We start from the raw sequence: 22,672 nt of genomic DNA on the forward strand, positions 1-22,672 counted from the left end.
CCACCCTCTGAGCCTGAAGCCCACTCCATGCCTCCCACCCTCTGAGCCTGAGCCCCTTCCCCATCCAGCACGAGCCCTGTCCACCCACACTCGTTATCATCTTCCTAACACAAACCTGCCTTCTTCCCCAGAGACCTGGCTCAGGCGGCAGCTGGCAGGTGATCTGGTGCAGAGCCCACTGCTGCCTGTGCTCAGCCCACTAATCAATCATCAGAATGGGAATGGCTCCCCTGGGACGAGTGGTGAGGACCAGAGGAGGTGACGCCCAGGTGCTGGGTTGGTGTCCAGACAGCGGCTCCTGCCACATTGTTGCCACCACTTTCCTCCACCCTGAGCATCCTTTGTCTGCTGCACCTGAAATACCTGCCACACCCAAAGGTCCAGAAGCTGTGAACTGCTCTCCATAGTGCCGTGCCTGTGAGCCAAGGCCCTGCCCCTACCCCCGCCCCTGCCTCCGCCAGGAGCAGGACACAGCACAGGTCTTCAAGTTGGAGGTGGCCCTTCTGATCTTGCTTCACCATCGTCCACAAGGCAGTGCTCCACAGGCAGCGACTGGCCAGCAGCCTGTCCATGCACCTGCCTCTGCTACATTCCTGCCAGAACTCTATCTACTCCAGAGGCTCTCCTGCCATCCCCGCCTGTTCTCCCCTGGTCAGCTCTGATGCTGTGTGCCTTGGAGCCAACTCACTTACCTGCAGCCAGGTGTATGCTGGGAGGACCTGGCAGATATAGAATGTGTTTGTACATCCTTGATGTCACCAGTGAGCATGCTTTTTCTGGCTGTAAAAGTTAACACAACTGACTCAGGAAGACATGCAGCAGATCTTGGAGAAAGCCCTAAGATGACCTGGCATCACCAAGGCCTCTAGGGTGGGGACACTGACGGCCACCAAGGCAGAGGTTGCAGAGAAGCAGCCCCCAGGACTAGGACTCTCTGGGCCCATGGGCTGGCAGGGGAGGGGTCCCAGCAAGGGGCCAGTCTCCAGCCCCTGCCCCCATGGGCACCCAGCCAGTTATGCTGGCACCATGCTGATGCCCTAGCGGTCAGGAACTGGGACAGACACAGAGCAGCATCTACCCCACAGAAACACCACAATCCCAGCCAGACTCCCAGGCCTGATTATGGCCATGGCTGTGTGATCACCACCAGTGAACTCAGGGCCCAGGGGGGCACTGTCCTGGGATCACCACTTGTGAATTTAGGGCCCAGGTGGGCGCCGCCCCATGAGCAACACCAGAGCATCCCAGGGCCCAGATGGACACTGCCCCATGATAAACACCATTGCACTCCTTGGCCCAGGTGGGCAATTCCCTGTGATCACCATCAGATCACCCCAGGGCCCAGGTGGGTCCTGCCATGTGATCACCATCAGTGAACCCCAGGGCCCAGGTGGGTGCTCCCCCATGATCACCACCAGAGCACCCCAGGGCCGAGGTTGGCGCTGCCCTGTGATCACCATCAGAGCACCCCAGTTCCCTCAGGGTCACTGCCAAGGGCCTCAAGTTGGGTGAACTAAGCCATGCTTCATGGCCTGGAGTTATGTCTCAGGAAGTGAGGGCCTGGTCCACGGCCACCAATGCCCTCTGCAGGGGCTCTGCAAGCAGCAGACGCTCAGCCGGGGGCATGTGGGCCGGGGAGGAAGGTTGCTGGGCCCCTGTCACCTGCTCCAGGCCTTCCGGAACCAGAAGGACCGGCACTGCTCACCATGGCACCAGGGATGGCCAGGTGCAAGGCGGACCCCGAGTGGCTCCTGCTTTGCTCCTGGCCTTCCTGAGTCGGGGGCACCCGCCGGTCCCGGGAGGACAGACGGCCCCGAGGCGACCCACACACTTTGGGGAAAATGTATGTACACAGGAGGTCGTCACAGCGGGGTTGGATTCCAGACCTGGGCACAGCCCTGCTCGGAGCCTCAGGACAGAGCTGATGGCCCGATGGGAGAGGCCATGCTCAGGCTCCCTGCGGGACACTGCAGCCCTGAGCCCGTCTCACAGACTCTCGGGGCTCTGCCTCCGCCCACAGCTCAGACTCTGCACCCCATTTCTATCAGCCCAGCTGGGGTTTGGGAGAGGGCCTGGAGCACCATATAATTACTATTGCTCAGGTTCTAGTTGCTATTACACCACAACACCATAGTGCCCATCAAAAACCCCACACTGGAGGCTGAGCCACCGCCCTGTCTCCAGGATTTTGAATGAGGCCATGTCACCAGAGGTAAGACGGCTATCACGAGCGTGCAGCCCGTAACCCAAACCCACTGTGGCCACAAGCATAGCCTCAAACTTCAATAAAGCCAAGCCAAGGACAAGAAGCCAATCTTAGGAGAAAGCACACTCAGAACGTAATATCGTGGAGAGTCACATGGAGGGAAGTGCGAAAGGAAGGGGAGAGGATGAGCCCCCCGCCCACTCAGGTGCGTTTGGCGGAGAGCCAGGCGTGCTGCCTGAGGAGGCTGCGCAGAGGACGCTGAGGAGGCCCTCCTTGTGAAGACGACCGCTCCACCCGCAGAGCAGCAAAGGAGGACGACTGGGAGTGGAAGACTGCCTTAGGAGGGTGACAAACGGAAAGCACTGGAGTTCCTGTTGTGGCTCAGCAGGTTCAGAATCCGACTAGCACCCATGAGCATGCGGGGGCAAGCCCTGGCATCACTCAGTGGGTTAAGGATTCAGTGTTCCTGAAAGCTGCGGTGTAGACTACAGATGCAGCTTGGAGTGGGTGCGACTGTGGCTGTGCTGGCGGCTGGCGGCTGTAGCCCAGATTCGACCACTAGCCCAGGAACTTCCACTGGCCACAGGCATGGCCCTAAGAAGGAAAAGAAAAGAAAAAAAGGGAAAAATGGAAAGTATGGCATTAAAAGGCAAAACAAGATAGACACCAAACACATCTGTCTTCATGTGAGTACACGTGAGTGTGCCCAACAGGCCCTTTAAAAGGACGAGACTGAAATTGGATCCTGAAACAAAACCCAACTCTGAGAGCCCTGAGCAATGTGCATAAAAGGAGAAAAGTCAAAAGACTTGGGTAAGGAAACGCCAGGCGTGTCCGGCTGTTTTCTGTGTGACGCACTGTGGAGCTCTGTGTCCTGGGCAGGTGACTGTCCTGGGATCAGCTCCTGTTCCCTCAGAGGAGGAAGGCTGGGGCATGGCCCGTCACCTCCTGCTTGAATCCTGCAGCCTCTGGAAGCAGGGCACTGTTGTCCGTATTTTTACAGACAGGGAACTCGAGGCTCGGAGCATCTGTGCGGCCTTTCCAAAGGGACCTGGTCGTGTCTGCAGCTTGATGTGCCGACCACACAGTCACTGACCCACCAAGACTACCCACATGCGGCAAGTTGCTATTCTGCTGGTGACACTGCCAATCAAATTCAGCAATACATTAATAGGATCATACACTATGATCAAGGGGGATTTATCACAGGGATGCAAGGATTCCTCAATATCCACAAATCATTCAGGGTGATATACCACAGGAACAAACTGAAGAATAAAAACCACATGATCCTTTCAACAGAGGCATAGAAAGCTCTTGACAAAATCCAACCCCCATCTGATAGAAAGTGGGAATGGAGGGACCCTACCTCAACATAAAAAAAGCCATATATGACAAACCCACAGCTACCATCGTTCTCAATGGTGAAAAGCTGAAAAAATTCCCGCTAAGATAAGGAAAGAGGCAAGGATGTCCACCCACGCTGTGTCTATTCAATGTAGTTTTGGAGTCCCAGAAATTTCAATCAGAAAAGGAAAAGAAATATAATGATTCCAAACTGGAAAGGAAGAAGGAGAACTATCAGTGTTTGCAGATGACATGCGACTCTGCAGAGAAAATCCTCAAGACACTGCCAGAAACCTGGGCTGCTTTGCTGTGCGGCGGATGTTCGCATAGTGTACATCAACTGGACCTTAATAAAAAAGAGAGGCTGCTTCCAAACCTTTAACTGAGAAACCAGTTCCATTTTCACAAAAATGGTCAGGAAATTGGCACAACATTGCCAATTAAATACACTTTGATAAAAATTAAGTGGATAAATAACATGGTCATCATCTCATTTGTGCCGTATTTTAGATTCAGTTATATGTGACATCAGAATGCCTGTATCTACAAAGCTGAAACACTTTCTCAGACACCGACAACAGATGTGTGGTCGCAAGGTGGGGGGAGAGGGAAGGACTGGGACTTTGGGTTTAACAGACGCAAACTCTTACATTTAGAAAGGATGAGGGGTGAGGTCCTACTGTACGCTGCCAGGAACTCTACACAGTAGCTTGGCACAAAACACGCTGGACGAGAGTAAGAGGAAACGATGCACATGTGTAGGTATTACTGCGTCACCTTCCTATACAGCAAAAGTTGGCACAACATTGTAAATCAACTCTACATTATTTACAAAACAATAAAACTTAAAATACTCAGGAGGTATAAATAGACATGTCTCCACATCAGAATGAAAGAAGGCCAAAATGCTCATGAAAAGACTCCCAACATCTCTAATCATTAGGGAAATGCGAACCAAAACAACCACAAGGTATCACCTCACACCAGTCAGAATGGCCATTATAAAATCTACAAAAAATAAATGCTGGAGAAGGTGTGGATAAAAGGGCACCCTCCTCCACCAGTGGTGGGACTGTAAGATAATGCAACCAGTATAGAGAATAGGAGGGAGGCTACTTAAAAATGAAATAGAGAACGGCCATATAATCCAGATATCACAATCCTGGCCATCCAATCAGAGAAACCATAATCCAAAAATGCATATGTTAGAGATACATGAAACCACTTCCCATGAACCCTGATGCTATATCCCTAGGTAAGCACCACAACAGAACAAGGTCATCATGTTCTTACGACAGAGGGGTTTCTGCCCACCCCTCCAGGCGAGGCCACTCTGTCCAGCAGTTGCTTCAGGGGACAGGTGGGTCCAGCAGGAGGAGCACAAGTGCAGACACGAGGAGGGACTCCCAGCACGTGTGTGTCCTTGGAGACGCCACAGAACGCTACGCCCCTGGGTGAGGTTCTTTCCTGAATGTGGGGAAAACAATGACTTCTCTGTCAGCGCTTTGTGTGCCACGGTAGAAATCAGAATGGCCCACGAGTGACAGGTGTCTACCGTGACGAAACTGATGCAATGAAGAGACATCTTCGTAAAGGCCATCCAACCGACCAGCATCAGGACCCTCATGCCTGCCTTGGGCACCTGCCACTTTGAGGCCATGCGATGCCATAACCGCTTATATACTAGGAGGCCATGCAAATGGGTTCCTCCCTCAGCAGATAAAACCAGCCCTGCCATCACCCTGCAGCTCTGGCAAGGAGCCCAGCCCCAGGATCCCGTTCTGTGATCCGGAAAGAACACAGACCACCCGCCATGGAGTTTCGGCTGAACTGGGTGGTCTTGTTTGCTCTCTTACAAGGTAAATCCTGGGGGAGGAAAAAAGAGGATTTGAGGGCAGCTCAGTGTGCGTGTGACAGTTTTCTGACCAGGATGTCTTTGTGTTTGCAGGTGTCCAGGGTGAGGAGAAGCTGGTGGAGTCTGGAGGAGGCCTGGTGCAGCCTGGGGGGTCTCTGAGACTCTCCTGTGTCGGCTCTGGATTCACCTTCAGTAGTTATGCAGTGAGCTGGGTCCGCCAGGCTCCAGGGAAGGGGCTGGAGTGGCTGGCATGTATTTATAGTAGTGGTAGTAGCACCTACTACGCAGACTCTGTGAAGGGCCGATTCACCATCTCCAAAGACAACTCCCAGAACAACAACGGCCTATCTGCAAATGAACAGCCTGAGAACCGAAGACACGGCCCGGTATTACTGTGCAAGAGGCACAGTGAGGGGAAAGCAGTCTGAGCCCAGACACAAACCTCCCTGCAGGGACACAAGGTCTGGGCTGCAGGGGGCGCACAGAACCCACAATCACTATGTGTGTGTTTCATGCCCAGGAGCAGGTGCAGAGGGAGGTGAAGGGCTGGTTTCCTGCCAGGGTCTGGGGCTGCCTCTCCATGTAGCATCTCCCTGGGGATCCTCTTTGGACACATGATTCTGTGCTTACACTACAGGCTCTGCAACACAAAGGCTCTTTGAGACAGGAAGAAACACTATCGTGTCATGCACAATAGACAGAGAGTAATTTACGATTTCAATTCCTGATTGTTCTCGTCCAAATATTGAAAAAATCAAGCAGGTTCAGACATACCACACTGGCTTTAAGCAGAGGGAATCATAGACTTGCTTCCTCCTTTGGAATCTCAGTCCTTGCTTGCTGTTAGGTTGGCAGACACTGCCAGGGTCGTGGCTCCTTGCTTTCCTGTAATTCTGATGCATGCAGAGCCTAAAAGCAGGGTATCACACCAGGACCCTCACGGGCCCCCAGGAATGATGCCAGGTAGAGAGGACGTGGGTGGACTGTCCTTTCTGGGCTCTTGCTTCCAGGTCCAATACACTCTCCATCGACGTAGGTGAAGCCTGCATCCTGTTCTGCTCTGTGGGTGACATGGTGACAAATAGGCACCCTGAAATTTATCTCAATCAACACGTAGATAATTGGTAGGGAACCATTACACTCAGGCAGATGATAACATGCGGATTTTCTGCAAGTGCTGTAAACCAATGGGCAGGATCCCGTCTTCACCCCACAGTCCATATGACTCAGCAATGCCACTCTTGGGCATATATCTGGAGGACAAAACTTTCCTTTGAAATGACACTTACACCCTCATGTTCGTTGCAGCACTATTCACAATAGCCAAGACATGAAAACAACCCAAATGTCCATTGACAGATGATTGGATTAGGAAGATGTGGTATATATACACAATGGAACACTACTAAGCCATAAAAAGAACACAATAATGCCATTTGCAGCAACATGGATGGAACAAGAGACTCATCCTGTGTGAAGTAAGTCAGAAAGAGAAAGGCAAGTACCATATGATATCACTTATATCTGGAACCCAATATATGACACAAATGAACCTTTCCACAGAAAAGAAAATCATGGACTTGGAGAATGGACTTGTGGTTGCCAAGGGGGAGGGGGAGGGAGTGGGATGAATGGGGAGCTTGGGGTTAAGAGATGCAGACTATTGCCTTTGGAATGGATAAGCAATGAGATCCTGCTGTGTAGCACTGGGAACTCTGTCTAGTCACTTATGATGGAGCATGAGAATGTGAGAAAAAAGAACCTATACACATGTTGGAGAATTAAAATGACCCTGGCTCAGATCGTCAGTGTCAGAAAGTGAGACACATGAACATGGGGAGATCTCGACAAGTCTCTTTACTTCTGTAGAAGGGTGTGGATACTCAAAAAGCACATGCAAATGAGAAAAGACTCTTCCTTTTTATCCCTAATGCAGGTGGTATACCTGTCCCCTTCCCATTGTTCAGGTCAGGGCACACATTCTTCTTGGTTGGCTAATTTGAAACAAATTGTTACTGGAAGAAGAGGGAAAGAGGGGGGTGGAAGAGGGTGTCTCAGATAAAGCAGGAACAAAGCAGAGTAACTAAGACTTCCTTTGATAGAAAAGACATATGTTAATTCTCACACACATATGTGTAACTGGGTCACCATGCTGTACAGTAGGAAATTGACAGAACACTGTAAACCAGCTATAATGGAAAAAAAATCATTATATTTAAAAAAATAAAATTTAAAAATTAAAAAAAAATAAAATATGATGCAAATGAACTTATTTTCAAACTGAAACAGACTCACAGACACAGAAAATATATTTATAGTTACCAAAGGGGAAAAGGTGTTGGCTGATGGATAGATTAGGAGTGTGGGATTAGCAAATACAATTAATACAGATAAAATTGACCAAAACAAGTTCCTGCTGTGTAGCACAGGGAACAGTAGTCCACACCCTATGATAAACATACCAGAAAATACGTGAAAAGCAAATGTATACATGTGTTAGGGTCACTTCACTCCATCCCAGACTCTCACACAACATAGAGAATCAATTATACACCAAGGGAAACATTATTTAAATGTTGCTCTAGAATGCTGCCTCCCTCCACATGGCCCCCCACCCCAAGTCCTAGAAAGGGGTGAATGCTGAAAGAGCCAGTCAGGGTCAGAGTTGGCTGTACTGTCTGGCAGAAGTTTGGCTAATTCCTGAGCCTCAATCTGGCAACCCTGGATTCTCTCATTGCAGCCTCTGCGGGTTTCTCTGTGCTGGGAGAAGAGGCAGACCCAATGTGCATGCACTTTGCAGTCTCTCAATTCTGTTTTCTCTGTTCTGCTACTCAAAGCAAGTCAAACAGGGTCCTACCATATACCACACGGAGGTCAACTCAAAGTTCTGCAATACCCTATATGGGGAAAAAGAATGAGCATATGTATACCCACAAAGGATTCACTTTGCTGTAGATGTGTAGCTAACAAAACAATGCAAATAAACTAAAGTAGAATATACATTTTTTTAAAAAAACAGCAAGTCATGCACCCAGGCAGAGGGTCCCTGTAGGGCACTGCCCATGTGCTAGATCCAGGAAGAAGGATGAACTTGGGGCCCAACACTGCAAACCTCAGGCAGTGTGTGTGTGCGTGTGTGGTTGGAATAGTAGATATGCAGCAGGCGCTGATCCCCTTGGTTTCTATGTGCATCTGTTCTCCTAGATGATGATAAACCAGAGAAGCCTGAGGGAGATAAGAGGTCCCACAGCTCCCAAGAGTCTCTGGCTCAATCGAGTGTCGACTGAATCAGTGCACCTGCAGCTTCAGGGAAGCGGCTTTAGGAGGGTCCAGGAATTCTTGTTTGGTGTCTCCATTCAGATGATGGGGTATTACGCCAACTCCATATTTCAGGATATGATGTTAAAATATTACAGTGTCGCTAAAGGCACATTCTGAAGGCAGGACACAGCCCACGATCTTGAGCTAAATACTGAGATGTAGTGCCCTGTGAATCCACAGAGGGACCTCCGTGGCAGGGCAGGATCGGGTCTTCAGGGGAAACTCAGGACCCACCTGCACAGGGATGCAGACCAAGGAAAAGGTGCAGTGGGGGTGGGGAGGCATTTCCTCTGAAGTCCTGGGATTTCCATTTCCTGAAGATAATCTAAAATAAGCCTTGGACAGGACTACTGATGTGAGTGCAAATATCCAGTTCTATCAGATGCATTTACCTGACCACAGAAGGCAATAAAACTGCATTCAAAGAGCAAAATTCTAGGGCTTCTGAATATCTAAAATAGCAAAACTAAAGAACAGGAATTTATTCATTCAGAACATGCAAAAATTGGGGGGAAAAGGCCAGGAATAGGACATTTATAAGGCACTTAAATAATAGGGCATTTATCAAAGCCCAGAACAGGTTCTGGTGTCTCTGATTCAATGTGGGTTCACAAGGAGAACCTTGTTCTGAGGGAGCTTGTCCATCAGTAGGAAGAGCTCTGTCTGCACAGGGTTTGGGGGCCATTTCAGAGGAAGCCTCTTTCTCAAACAAGTGTTAGTATGTTGTCCTGCAGCCTCCCACTGGAGCATGGTTCACAGGCCATCAATTTCCTTGTGTAAGATGGTCCATTCATTGAGGATAAAATTTTCAACCTCATGAATATGCAAATAAGAAGAGGTGCCCTAGGTTAAACATGAATATTCTGAGCTCTGAGAACAACACCCACAATCTCGTCCACATAAATCCCGAGAGCAGAGGCTCACCATGGACTAGAGCTGGAGAACACTCTTTCTGACGGCTGTGACTACAGGAAAGGGGCTCCCTCAAATCCTGGTTGAGAAGGTTAGGGTTAGGGTTAGGGTTAGGGACATTTCTTCCACTTCTGTCTCTTATGCATAGGCGCCCAGGCCCAGGTCCAGCTGGTACAGCCTGGGGCTGAGCTGAGGAAGCCTGGGGCATCAGTGAAGCTCTCCTGCAAGGCGCCTGGTTACTCCTTCACCAGCTACTATGTGCACTGGGTGTGATAGGCCATGGACAAAGGCTTGAGTGGATGGAGTGGAAAAACCCTAGCAATGGACCCAGATTACACCCAGAAGTTTAAGGGCAGAGTCACCTTGACCGTGGATATGTGCATTGGCACAGCCTACAAGGAGCTGAGCAGCCTGTGGTCTGAGGACATGGCTGTGTATTATTGTTCAAGAGACACTGTGTGAACACCCACATCCTGAGTCAGAAACCCTCAGGGGCAGGGCTCTGTGCTGGGCAAGAAGATGCAGGCATGACTAGGTTAAAAGTTTCTTTAGAAAATGGGGTTGTAAACATGTGTTCACTCTTGTATGAGGGATCTTCTGTCCAATAAACACCCTGTAAGCAAAGTTTAGGGAGTGAGGAGAAGCTCCAGGGAGCAGTACAGATACAAATGTTCCAGGAGTCTTTTCTGTGGACCTAAGAGTTTAAGGGATCTGAGGACCTACCTTAGAGCTCAGCTGCTCTGCCCAGCAGAAGCCAGGTTACTTCCACAGAGAAGCATTACGATGTCTTGCAGGTGGTTTGGCCATTCTGCATCCCCACTACCACCCAGCACTCCTGCTGCTCCACATCCTCTCCTGTACTTGCACATCTGGGTTCTAGGTCCTGCCATGTTAGGGAGTGTGCAGGGCACCCCAAGGTTGTTTCCACTTGTGACATGGTGTGGAGGGTCCCTTCCAGGGCTCATCTGTCTGTCCATCCTTTTTGGTGAGGTTCAGAACTTTGGTGCGTTTTTCACCTGGGTTGCCTACATTCTTTTGTTCACTTATGAGTGTCCATATGCATTCACCCCACAAGTCCTTGCCAGATATGCAACCTGAAAATATGGCTTTCCAGTCTGTGGCTTGTCTTCAGATTCCCTTAACAGTGCCTTTCACAGAGCAAATGTTTTTAACTGTGGCGCTTTCTAATTTATATATTTTTTTCATGGGTCAGGTTTTTGGTGTTATGTCTAACAACTAGTTGACAAACTTAAGGACACTTGAAAGTTCTCCAAAGCTTCTAAGTGAAGGCTGCCCTTAAGGGATTGGGTTGAACATCCTTAACTTTGACATGGGAGATTGTGGAATATGAAATTCGATGGAATTTCCCCTGTGGGAGGTTGGTTTCCTCTCCCACATCTTGTATTTCTTCAATCATTTATTGATATCATTATGGACTTCTGGATGTTTTATTTGGTGCTTTGTATTAAAATTCCATACTAAATTTTAATCCTGTTCTTGTATTCAAATTATTCCAGCTCTGGCTGGGGGAGTGGGGAGTCGGCATGCTGGCTTTGACCCCTATAAGTTTTCAAAATTCCTCTGTGGTTTTGTATTTGGGAAGATTATTTAGGCTGTGGAACTGTATGAAAGATGCTGCACTTTGTATTCATACCCATTCTCCCAGCCCTGAATTAACCATTCTGTAAGTATACTGCTGTTTCCTTTCATTGTGACGTGTTATCAGAAAGGAGGAGTTTGGTGCTGGGTGTGCTCAGGCTGCTGGGGGGTCACTAATTCTATGACTACTGGGCTGGCTGACCAAGTAAGTATGTGTGAGTGTGTGTCCTGTGCCAGGTGCACAGGAATCTATGAGTCTTTCTGAATCGGTCTTCTCTACCTATACTGAGCTAAACCTGAGAACACAGTCGTGTGTACAACCTCAGTCCAAAGCTCCAGGATCTCTCCAGCCTCTCTCCCCACGTCTGGAACCTCCCACCCAACACTGAGAAACCCAGCTCCCATCACATGCCAGCTCATACCAAGGGGTTTGGTCCTGGTATGTGCACGTGGTGGTTCATAATGATCAGCATGTGTTGGCACGGACACGCTGTGGTCAGCTCAGAGGCTCAAGCCCAAAGGCCTGCTTTGCCCTCACCCTTGTAGGCTCCAGACTTCCCGAAAATTACTTGGGCAGCCTCTTGTTGATCCCACCAACTTCAGTGAACTGTTTCAAAGTCTGTCATGTCAGTAGATATTTTTCTTTTCTTTTTTTCATTATTTAGAGGAACTTTATTAATTTCTGTAATCAAACCCATGTAGATAAGACATCACATATTTAATACAGTGTGTTACCCCTGTACAAATGGAAAAAATTATGTTTAACGTTTCTAGATCAATATGGCTGTTAATTTCTGTACAATGCCAACCCAACACGGTACAACTGAGATACTTTTTCCAAAGTTGACAGCACAGCTAAAGTTTCCAAAATATGTATTTATATAAAAAGACCAATAGCAATATGTTAAGCATCAATAGCAGCAATAGCTTTTTCAGGTTCTGCAGTCATCTGAACAAAATTATAGAGACAACCAGCACACTCCATTAAAAAAAAAAAAAAAAGAAAAAAAAGGTAAAAAACAAACCCCAGAAAACAACAACATTTTGTTACTGTTATGGTACCTGGCAGCATTTTTTTTTTATTAGCTTCTCAATCATCACCTGGAAAGAAAACATTCTAGAATAACGTCATTAAAAACAGCTCCGAAAAAGCACAGTCACGACTACATATCATAAAGCAGGTACAAGATATTTTACATCCACAGAGGTATGATGCAGTACTGTCCTACGTCTGTAATACTAGAGGATATAATTAAAATGGCGTTATTGGAGACTTGATTCTACTCTTCCAGCAGAGGGCCCAAAGGATGGTTATGACACAGCTCTGGTACAGAAATGCACCTTCTTAGATAGAATTTCCTTTCTTTAGTGGCACAGCTCTAGGTACTCACTGCTCTTCATGAACATCAGTTAAAAACCATTTTAAAAATAAACAAAACCCACCATTGGATTCATACAAAGATGACTCTGTAGAGGCAAGCAAGACTCAGGTGACCTAACTAGTATTTGACCAGCTCTGATGTTTCTGAATGCTAAGATCTCCATGGAAGAAAGGAGATGCCAAGTAGCACTTCAAAGCTTCAGGCCACAACCAAAACACAGCATCATTTCAAACAGAAGCAGCAGCCAAACATTGCCCATAGGGATATGTTCGAGGATGAATATATCATCATCTGCTCACTCACTGGGAAGAAGGGGAGATCAGTTACTGTACTTTGATTGTGTTCAACTCAATCACCATGTTATAAAAATAGCAAGCTGCCATAATAAAAATAAGGCTCCTCTATCCAGCACCAGTTATCTTCTGTTCTTCACCAAACCTATAAATGCTATATCACCGCATTAAAAAAACACAAGGGAGCAAAGAAATCACATCTGATGTCTTAGCTGAGATCAGTACACTGTTCCGGCTGAGCTATTTCTCTGCAGTTTATTTCCCTCATATTTCTGGTATTTGATCTAACCATAAGGATTTTAGTTCTAAGTTATATGCACCCCAGGAATCTGTGCACATATGAATATGTAAATTCTGACTGAAGATGCATGGCCATCAACAGAGTGCATGTTACATAGTGGGTGCAAGCTGGCAAAGCTTCATTTTACTGGTGTAGCAGCTGTGCGTCAGTGTAAATTGCTCCTATGTCCCTTGTGCACCTGTCAGTAGATATTTTTCATAGTCTGTATTTGATCCTGGGATTCAGGACCTCCTAAAATGATTTTTTGTTTTTTTATTGGGAACATTAAGGTTCATTCTTTGTACTGTAAGGACCTGTGTCTTTTGACAAAGGTGTGGTGTTATGGACCCATTGTATAGGTATCAAATAGAATACTTTCAGTACTTTAAAAATCACCTATGCTTCACCTGTTCAACACCCTCCTTAAACTCCTGCCATTCACTGAAAGGTTTATCCTAATCATAGTTTTGCCCTTTCCATTATGGCTTATAAATTAAATATGTAGCCTTTTAAGACTGGTTGCTTTCAGTTAGCCATATCCATTGAACGCCCTTGGACACACCAGAAAGGAAATTAAGAACATATTCCACTTAATTACGTCTAGGGAGCTCCCTGCTGGTCTAGTGGTTAGGATTTGGTACTTTCACCACTGCAACCTGGGTTAAGCCCCCAGTCTGGGAACTGAGATGACATCAAGCACTTTTACACCATGGCTACACACACACACACACACACACACACGTAGTATCTTAGAGAAATAGGTACCTAGGAGTATATTTAACCAAGGACAGGAGAGATATGGCAGACAGAAAGCTACAAAACCTAAAACACAAAAAGAAATTTAAAAAGCCCTAAATAAGTGTAAAGACATCTGTATTTATAGATCAAACATCTTTTTTTTTTTGTATATAAGATGGCAAGTCTCCTGAAAAAGTTATCCATGTAGTCAGTGAGGACTAGGGAGCAGCTGCTTCTAAGGGACAGAATGGGATGATGGAAAGGTCTCTGACCCAGGTAGAGGATCTGATTGCACTGCATTGTGACACTAAATGTGCTCAGTTGTTTGGTTTAAAATGGTTAATTCCAGATGATGGGATTAAGATGGTGAATAGAAGGACTGGAGCTCAACTTCTCTCCTAAAAACAACAAAATTCACAACTAAAGTCTGAGAAATCTTCACCCAAATGGACTGGAAACCTTAAAAAAGATGCCCTACTCCAGAAGAAAAAGAGGAGGACACAAAAAGAGGTAGGAGGGGCGATTTCATGATATAAACAATCCCATACCTCCTGGGTGGGAAGCTCCACAGACTGGAAACTAACTGGTTCACAGAGACTCACCTACAGGAGGGAGAGGTCTGAGCCACACATCAAACTCTGATGTGTGGGGATTTGGCATGGGGAGAAAGAGCCCCGGAGCATCTGGCATTGAAGGCCAGTGGGGCTTGTGTGCAGGAGCTCCACAGGACTGGGGGAAATGGAGACCCCATTCTCAAAAGGTGCACACAGACTTTCACGTGCACTGGGTCCCAGGGCAAAGCAGAGGCTCCATAGGAATTTGGGTCAAACCTGACTGCAGTTCTTGGAGGATCTTGTGGGAAAGCAGGGGTGAGTGTGGCTTATTGTGGGGGAAGGACATTGGAAGCAAAGCTCTGGGGAATATTCAGCAGCATGCCTTTCTCTGGAGGTGGCCATTTTGGGAAAATCTGGCCCCACCCATCCGCAGCTGCTGAGAAGCCCCAGGGCAAACAACAACCCAGGTGGGATCACAGCCCTGCCCCTCAGTAAACAGGCTACCTAAAGACCCCTCAGGGACACAGCTGCCTCTAATCCCATCCAGAGACTAAGCCCCACCCACCAAAGGGATCAGAATCGGCTCCACCTACCAAGGGGCAGGCATCAGCCCCTCCCATCAGGAAGCCTACAGCAAGCCCCCACACTGACTTCAGCCACAGGGGGGCAGACATCAGAAGTAAGAGAGGCTACAACTCTATTATCTGTCAAAAGGTCACCACACTAAAAACCTATAAAAATGAAAAGACAGAGAACTGTAACTCAGATGAGGGAGAAAGGAAAAACCCCAGAAAAACAACTAAGTGAGGAGGAGATTCTTAGCCTCCAGGGAAAAGATTTTAGACTATTGATGCTGAAGATGATGCAAGACGTTGGAAATAAACTGGAGGCAAAGATGGATAACTTATAGGAAACACTGACCAAAGAGATACAAGATATAAAACTTAAACAAGAAGAGATGCAAAGTACAATAACTGAAATAAAAAAATCCCTAGAAGCAGCTAACAGCAGAATACAGGAGGCAGAAGAATGAATAAGCGAGGTGGAGGACAGATCAGTGGAAATTATGGATGCAGAACAGAAAAGAGAAAAAAGATTGAAAACAAATGAAGAGAGTCTCAGAGAACTCTGGGACAACATGAAACGCACCAACATCTGTATTATAGGGGTGCCAGAAGGAGAAGGGGACAGAAAAAATATTCCAAGAGACAATAGCCGAAAACTTCCCTGACATGGGGAGGGAATCACTCACACAAATCCAGGAAGCACAACGAGTACTATATAAAATAAACCCAAGGAGGAACACCCTGAGACACATATTAATCAAACTTACCAAAATTAAAGACAAAGAGAAAATCTTGAAAGCAGCTAGGGAAAGGAAACAAATAACATACAAGGGAACCCTGATAAGGTTATCGGCAGATTTTTCAACAGAAATTCTGCAGGCCAGAAGGGAGTGGCATGATATACCTAACGCGATGAAAGGAAAAAAACCTCCAACCAAGATTACTCTACCCAGCAAGGCTCTCATTCAGATTTGAAGGAGAAATCAAAACCTTCACAGATAAGCAAAAGCTGAGAGAATTCAGCAACATTAAACCAGCCTTACAACAAATACTAAAGGAACTTCTATAGGCAGAAAAGAACAAGAGAAGAAGGAGAGAAAAAAGAGCAGCAAAAACAAATCCAAAGTAATTAATAAAATGGCAATAAGAACATACATATCAATAATTACCTTAAATTTTAATGGACTAAATGCCCCAACCAAGACATAGACTTGCTGAATGGATACAAAAACAAGACCCATATATATGCTGTCTTCAAGAGACCCACTTCACTTCTAGGGACACATTCAAATGGAAAGTGAGAGGACGGAAGGAAGTATTTTGCGCAAACGGGGATCAAAAGAAAGCTGGAGTAGCAATACTCATATCAGACAAAATAGACTTTAAAATGAAGAATATTTTAAGGGACAAAGAAGGACATTACATAATGATCAAAGGATCAATCCAAGAAGATGATATAACAATTGTAAATATCTACGCACCCAACACAGATTCACCACAATATATAAGACAACTGCTAACAACCTTAAAAGGAGAAATTGACAATAACACAATCATAGTGGGGGACTTTAACACCCCACTTACAGCAATGGACAGATCAACCAGACAGAAAATCAATAAGGAAACACAGGCCCTGAATGACACATTAAACCAGATGGACTTAATAGATATTTATAGGACATTTCATCCAAAAGCAACAGAACGCACATTCTTCTCAAGTGCACATGGAACATTCTCTAAGATTGATCACATCCTGGGCTACAAATCCAACCGTGGTAACTTTAAGAAAATTGAAATCGTATCAAGCGTCTTTTCTGATCACAACGCTATACAACTGGAAATCAACAAGAAAAAAACTGCAAAAAACACAAACACCTGGAGACTAAACAACATGCTACTAAACAACTAATGGATCACTGAAGAAATCAAAGAGCAAATTAAAAAACACCTAGCAGCAAATGACAATGAAGATACGACACTCCAAAACCTATGGGATGCAGCAAAAGCCATTCTAAGAGGAAAGTTTATAGCACTACAAGCCCACCTCAAAATAAACAGAGAAAGCTCAAATAAACAAGCTAACTTTACATCTCAAGAAGCTCGAGAGAGAAGAACAGACAAGACCTAAAGTTAGTAGAAGGAAAGAAATCATAAAGATCAGAGCAGAAATCAATGAAATAGAAATGAAGAAAACCATAGAAAAGATCAATGAAATGAGAAGCTGGTTCTTTGAAACGATCAACAAAATTGATAAACCCCTAGCCAGACTTATCCAGAAAAAAAAAAGAGAGAGGACTCAAATCAATAAAATTAGAAATGAAAAAGGAGAAGTAACAACAGATATCACAGAAATACAAAGGATCCTTAGAGACTACTATATGCAACTATACGCCAAGAAAATGGAAAACCTAGAAGAAATGGATAAATTCTTAGAGAAGTACAATCTTCCAAGACTAAACCAAGATGAAATAGAAAAGATGAATGGACCCATCACAAGAACTGAAATTGAAACTGTGATTAAAAAACTTCCAACAAACAAAAGTCCAGGACCAGATGGCTTCACAGGCGAATTCTATCAAACATTTAGCGAAGAGCTAACACCTCTTCTTCTGAAACTATTTCAAAAAATTGCAGAGGAAGGGATACTCCCAAACTCATTCTATGAGGCCACCATCACCCTGGTACCAAAACCAGACAAAGATTCCTCAAAAAAAGAAAACTACAGGCCAATTTCACTGATGAACATCGATGCAAAAATCCTCAACAAAATACTAGCAAACTGCATCCAACACTACATTACAAGGATTGTACATCATGATCAAGTGGGATTTATCCCAGGGATGCAAGGGTTCTTCAATATCTGCAAATCCATCAGTGTGATACACCACATTAACAGACTGAAGAATAAAAACCATATGATCCTCTCAATAGATGTGGAAAAAGCCTTTGACAAAACCCAACACCCATTTCTGATAAAAACTCTTCAGAAAGTGGGCATAACAGGAACCTACCTGAACATGATAAAGGCCATATGTGACAAACCCACAGCAAACATCATTCTCCATGGTGAAAAGCTGAAAGAATTCCCACTGAGATCAGGAACAAGACAAGGATGTCTGCTCTCGCCACTACTCTTCAACATAGTTCTGGAAGTCCTGGCCACAGCAGTCAGAGAAGTAAAAGAAATAAAAGGAATCCAAATGGGAAAGGAAGAAGTAAAACTATCCCTATTTGCAGATGACATGATACTATACCTAGGCAATCCTAAAGACTCTACCCAAAAACTGTTAGAGCTCATCCATAAATTTGGCAAAGTACCAGGACACAAAATCAATACAGAGAAATTGACAGCATTTCTATACACTAACAATGAAAGAGCAGAAAAAGAAATTATGGAAGCAATCCCATTTACCATCACATCCAAAAGAATAAAATACCTAGGAGTAAACCTACCTAAAGAGACAAAAGACCTGTACTCTGAAAACTATAAGCCACTGATGAAAGAAATCAAAGATGACACAAATAGATGGAAAGATATACCATGCTTGTGGATTGGAAGAGTTAATATTATCCAAATGACTATACTACCCAAGGCAATCTACAGATTCAATGCAATCCCTATCAAATTACCAAGGACATTTTTCACAGAACTCGAACAAAATATTTTAAAGTTTGTTTGGAAGCACAAAAGACTCAGAATAGCCAAAGACATGCTGAAAAAGAAAAATGGAGCTGAAGGAATCAGGTTCCCGGACCTCAGACTACACTACAAAGCAACAATCATCAAAACCGCATGGTACTGGCACAAAGACAGAAATATGGATCACTGGAACAGGATAGAAAGCCCAGAATTAAACCCACACACTTACAGCCAACTAATCTATGGCAAAGGCGGCAAGAATACACAAGGGAGAAAGGACAGCTTGTTCAATAAGTGGTGCTGGGAAAATTGGACAGCCACATGGGAAAGAATGAAATTAGAACACTGCCTAACACCATACACAAAAAGAAACTCCAAATGGATTAAAAACCTAGGTATAAGACCAGACACTATAAAACTCTTAGAGGAAAACAGGCCAAACACTCTCTGACATAAACGACAGCAGCATCTTCTCAGATCCACCTATCAGAGTATTGACAACAAAAACAAATATAAACAAATGAGACCTACTCAAACTTCAAAGTTTCTGCACAGCAAAGGAAACCCTAAACAACACAAAAAGACAACCCACAGAGTGGGAGAAAATCTTTGCAAGTGAATCCACTGACAAGGGATTAATCTCCAAAATTTATAAACAACTTCTGCAGCTCCATACAAAAAAAAAAAAAAAAAAAACAAAAAACAACAAACAAGTCTATCAAAAAATGGGCAGAAGATCTAAACAGACAGTTCTCCAAAGAAGACATACAGATGGCCGAGAAACACATGAAAGGATGTTCAACATTACTCATTATTAGAAAGATGCAAATCAAAACCACTCTGAGGTACCACCTTACACCAGCCAGAATGGCCATCATCCAAAAGTCTACAAACAATAAGTGCTGGAGAGGGTGTGGAGAAAAAGGAACCCTAGTACACGGTTGGTGGGATTGTACATTGGTGCAGCCACTGTGGAAAGCAGTATGGAGATGCCTCAGAAAACTAAACATAGAACTACTTTTTGATCCAGCAACGCCACTCCTGGGCACCTACCCAGAGAAAACCACAACTCACAAAGACACATGTACTCCAATGTTCATTGCAACACTATTTACAATAGCCAAAACATGGAAACAACCTAAATGTCCATTGACAGAGGAGTTGTTCAAGAAGATGTGGTACATATACACAATGGAATATTACTCAGCCATTAAAAAGAACGAAATACTGGCATTTTTTGCAACATGGATGGACCTAGAAACTATCATGCTAAGTGAAGTCAGCCATACAATGAGACACCAACATCCAATGCTTTTACTGACATGTGGAATCTGAAAAAAGGACAGACTGAACTTCTCTGCAGAACAGATGCTGACTCACAGACATTGAAAAACTTATGGTCTCCGGAGGAGACAGTTTGGGGGGTGGGGGGATGTGCCTGGGCTGTGGGATGGAAATCCTGTGAAATCATATTGTTATGATCATTATACAAGTACAGATGTGATAAATTCATTTGAGTAATAAAAAAACAAAACAAAACCAAAAAAATGGTTAATTCCATGGTATATGAAGGTCATATCCACTAAAAAGAAAAAAAGAAGATCCAAGGGGGAGGGGAAGGGAGTGGGATGGACTGGGAGTTTGGGGTTAGTAGATACAAACTATTGCACTTAGAATGAATAAGCAATGCGACCCTACTGTGCAGCACATGGAACTATCCAGGCTCCATGATGGGGATAATATAAGAAAAGGAATGCATATGTGCATATGACCAGCTCATTCTGCTGGACAGCAGGAGCTGGCACAACATTGTAAATCACCTATACTCTAATACAAGTTAATTAATTTTTAAAGAGCTGTTGCTGACTCTTTGGGGCTCGTTATCTCATTCTTCCATCATCAGGTAGTGTTCCCATGGGTGCAGGGCACAGCTGATTTGTTCATCCCCTGTCAAAGGACAGCTTGCTTGATTCCCACTTTAGGAATTATGAATGAAGCCACTACAGCTTGTGTGGACATGAATTTTCAGTTCATCCAGGCAAAGACCTAGGAGCATGATTGCTGGGTCATAGGATAAAACTCCATCTTTCTTCAGGCGAAACTGCCAGACTGTCTTCCAATGTGACTGTGTCAACCTTCCTTCCACAGCAATGGCTTTCTTGTCCTGCTGCCAGTCATTGCTGTTGTAGGACTGGTGGATTTTAGCCACTCTTTTAGTCCAGAAGCAGCCAGGCTGGAGGTCAGGGGAGAGCTGGGGAGGATCTTGATTTGCTCTGGTCCTGATGTTCTCAGCGATGTTGACTCCATGTCTGTGGGTACGGACCTTGCTCTCCTGAAAGGCTAGTACATTGTGAAGGGGAGTGTCCCACACGGGCACAAAGAGGGGTCCCTGACTGTCCCACAGAAGACCTGCTCTTCCCCACACACCAGAGACCCTAGAGCCTACTGGTGCTCACAGGACAATCCCAGCCATATAATCCCAACCCTAGGGGAAGGACAGGAGGGCGACCAAGTCCCCCACCCCACCGCTGGCCTTCAGAAACATAGGCTTGGGGCTGGTGTGTCATGCTAGCGTCTCCTGGCGGCTGTACTTATCCCTATGCTCCTGTTCCTGATGAAACAGAAGAGCCAGCTGAGGGGCAGGGCCTTGAGACACAGCCCCCACAGGCCCTCACTCTCCTCTACACCAGTCTGCCAGTGTCCAGAGAAAGGGCTGGCGGTCACAGGCCAGGGTGGGGAGCATGGCTGTGCAGAGCAGAACCTGTTAAAAAAAAAAAAAAAGGTTGTTTAGGAGTTCCCACTGTGCTTAAGGATCTGGCACTGTCTCTGCAGCAGCCAAGGTTCATTCACGTGGCTAGCACAGTGGGTTGAGGATCCGGTGTTGCTGCGCCTGTGGTATGTGTCTCGGCAGTGGCTCATATTTGATCCCTGGCCTGGGAACTTCTATAAGCTGAGGATGCTACCAAAAGAAAGAGAGATGAAAAGGAAGGAAGCGGGGAGCTCCCATCGTGGCTCAGTGGAAATAAATCTGACTGGATCAAGACATTACCAAGAGGAAACATTACCTGCTAGTCAGACCTTACAGGACTCTTGCTGCAGGTGGGGCAGTTTCTTGAAAATTACATGGGAGTGGGGGCTGGGGAGCCTAGTCAGACAAGAAGGTGGTCAGACAGGGATGGTGAGGGGATTTTGACTAAACTGGCCTAGCAAGGTTCCTGCTGAAAGGATATAATGCAGAAAGGAACCCCAAAGTCCAGAACCTTTTCTAGTTGAAAAAGAGCTTGGGGAAGGCTGAGTAAAGCTTGCTGGAACACAGGATCTTTGTCAGTTCTCAACTCTGTGGCCAGCGATTTCTGCCTGTGAGCTCCCAGGTGCCACAGCTGCCTCTGATATGTGGTACTTGGTGACAAGCACCATGAGGGCGGCAGTGAGACCCAGAGTGCACCCTCCCTGTGGGGGAGCTGGCACCCCATCCTGAGAGGTGACCTGAGAAAGAGGCCCTGTCCCATTGACTGGCTGCTCACAGTCAGGCTGAGCAGGGAAGGGGCCAGAGCAAGGCCCCCAAATATGTCACCAGGTACATTGATTATTTTATCCTGAAGGCACTTGAGAACCAGGAGAAAAGTCCAAGCTTCTTACCCCTGTAACTGTCCAAAAGTTAAGTACACGTTCCCACTTTCCCAAAGGAAATTTGGTTATAATAGAAACGTAGGTTTGGAAACTACCTCTGTACCCAGGAAAGAGCTTCTGTGAAGACACTGCCTCAGGACACAGCTTCAAGCTCACATCTCCCTTCCCCTGCCACACGGCCTCCCCACCCCAGAGGTTTTTCCTTCTCCTGGCGGGATATCTGAGCCTCAGTGGTCTGGATGCCTCTGTGAGGCTCATTTCTGGGTGAAACCCCATGAGTGGACTCGGAAAGGCCATCATCCCACTAACTCCTCAGGCACAGGGAGCCAGGGACTGCTTCTCCAGGGTC

This window comes from Sus scrofa, chromosome 7 (assembly GCF_054392235.1).
Source record: "Sus scrofa isolate SSC_HxYL_T2T_F1_AM1 chromosome 7, Sscrofa_HxYL_maternal_Yorkshire_Landrace_v2.0, whole genome shotgun sequence".
Lineage (NCBI taxonomy): Eukaryota > Metazoa > Chordata > Mammalia > Artiodactyla > Suidae > Sus > Sus scrofa.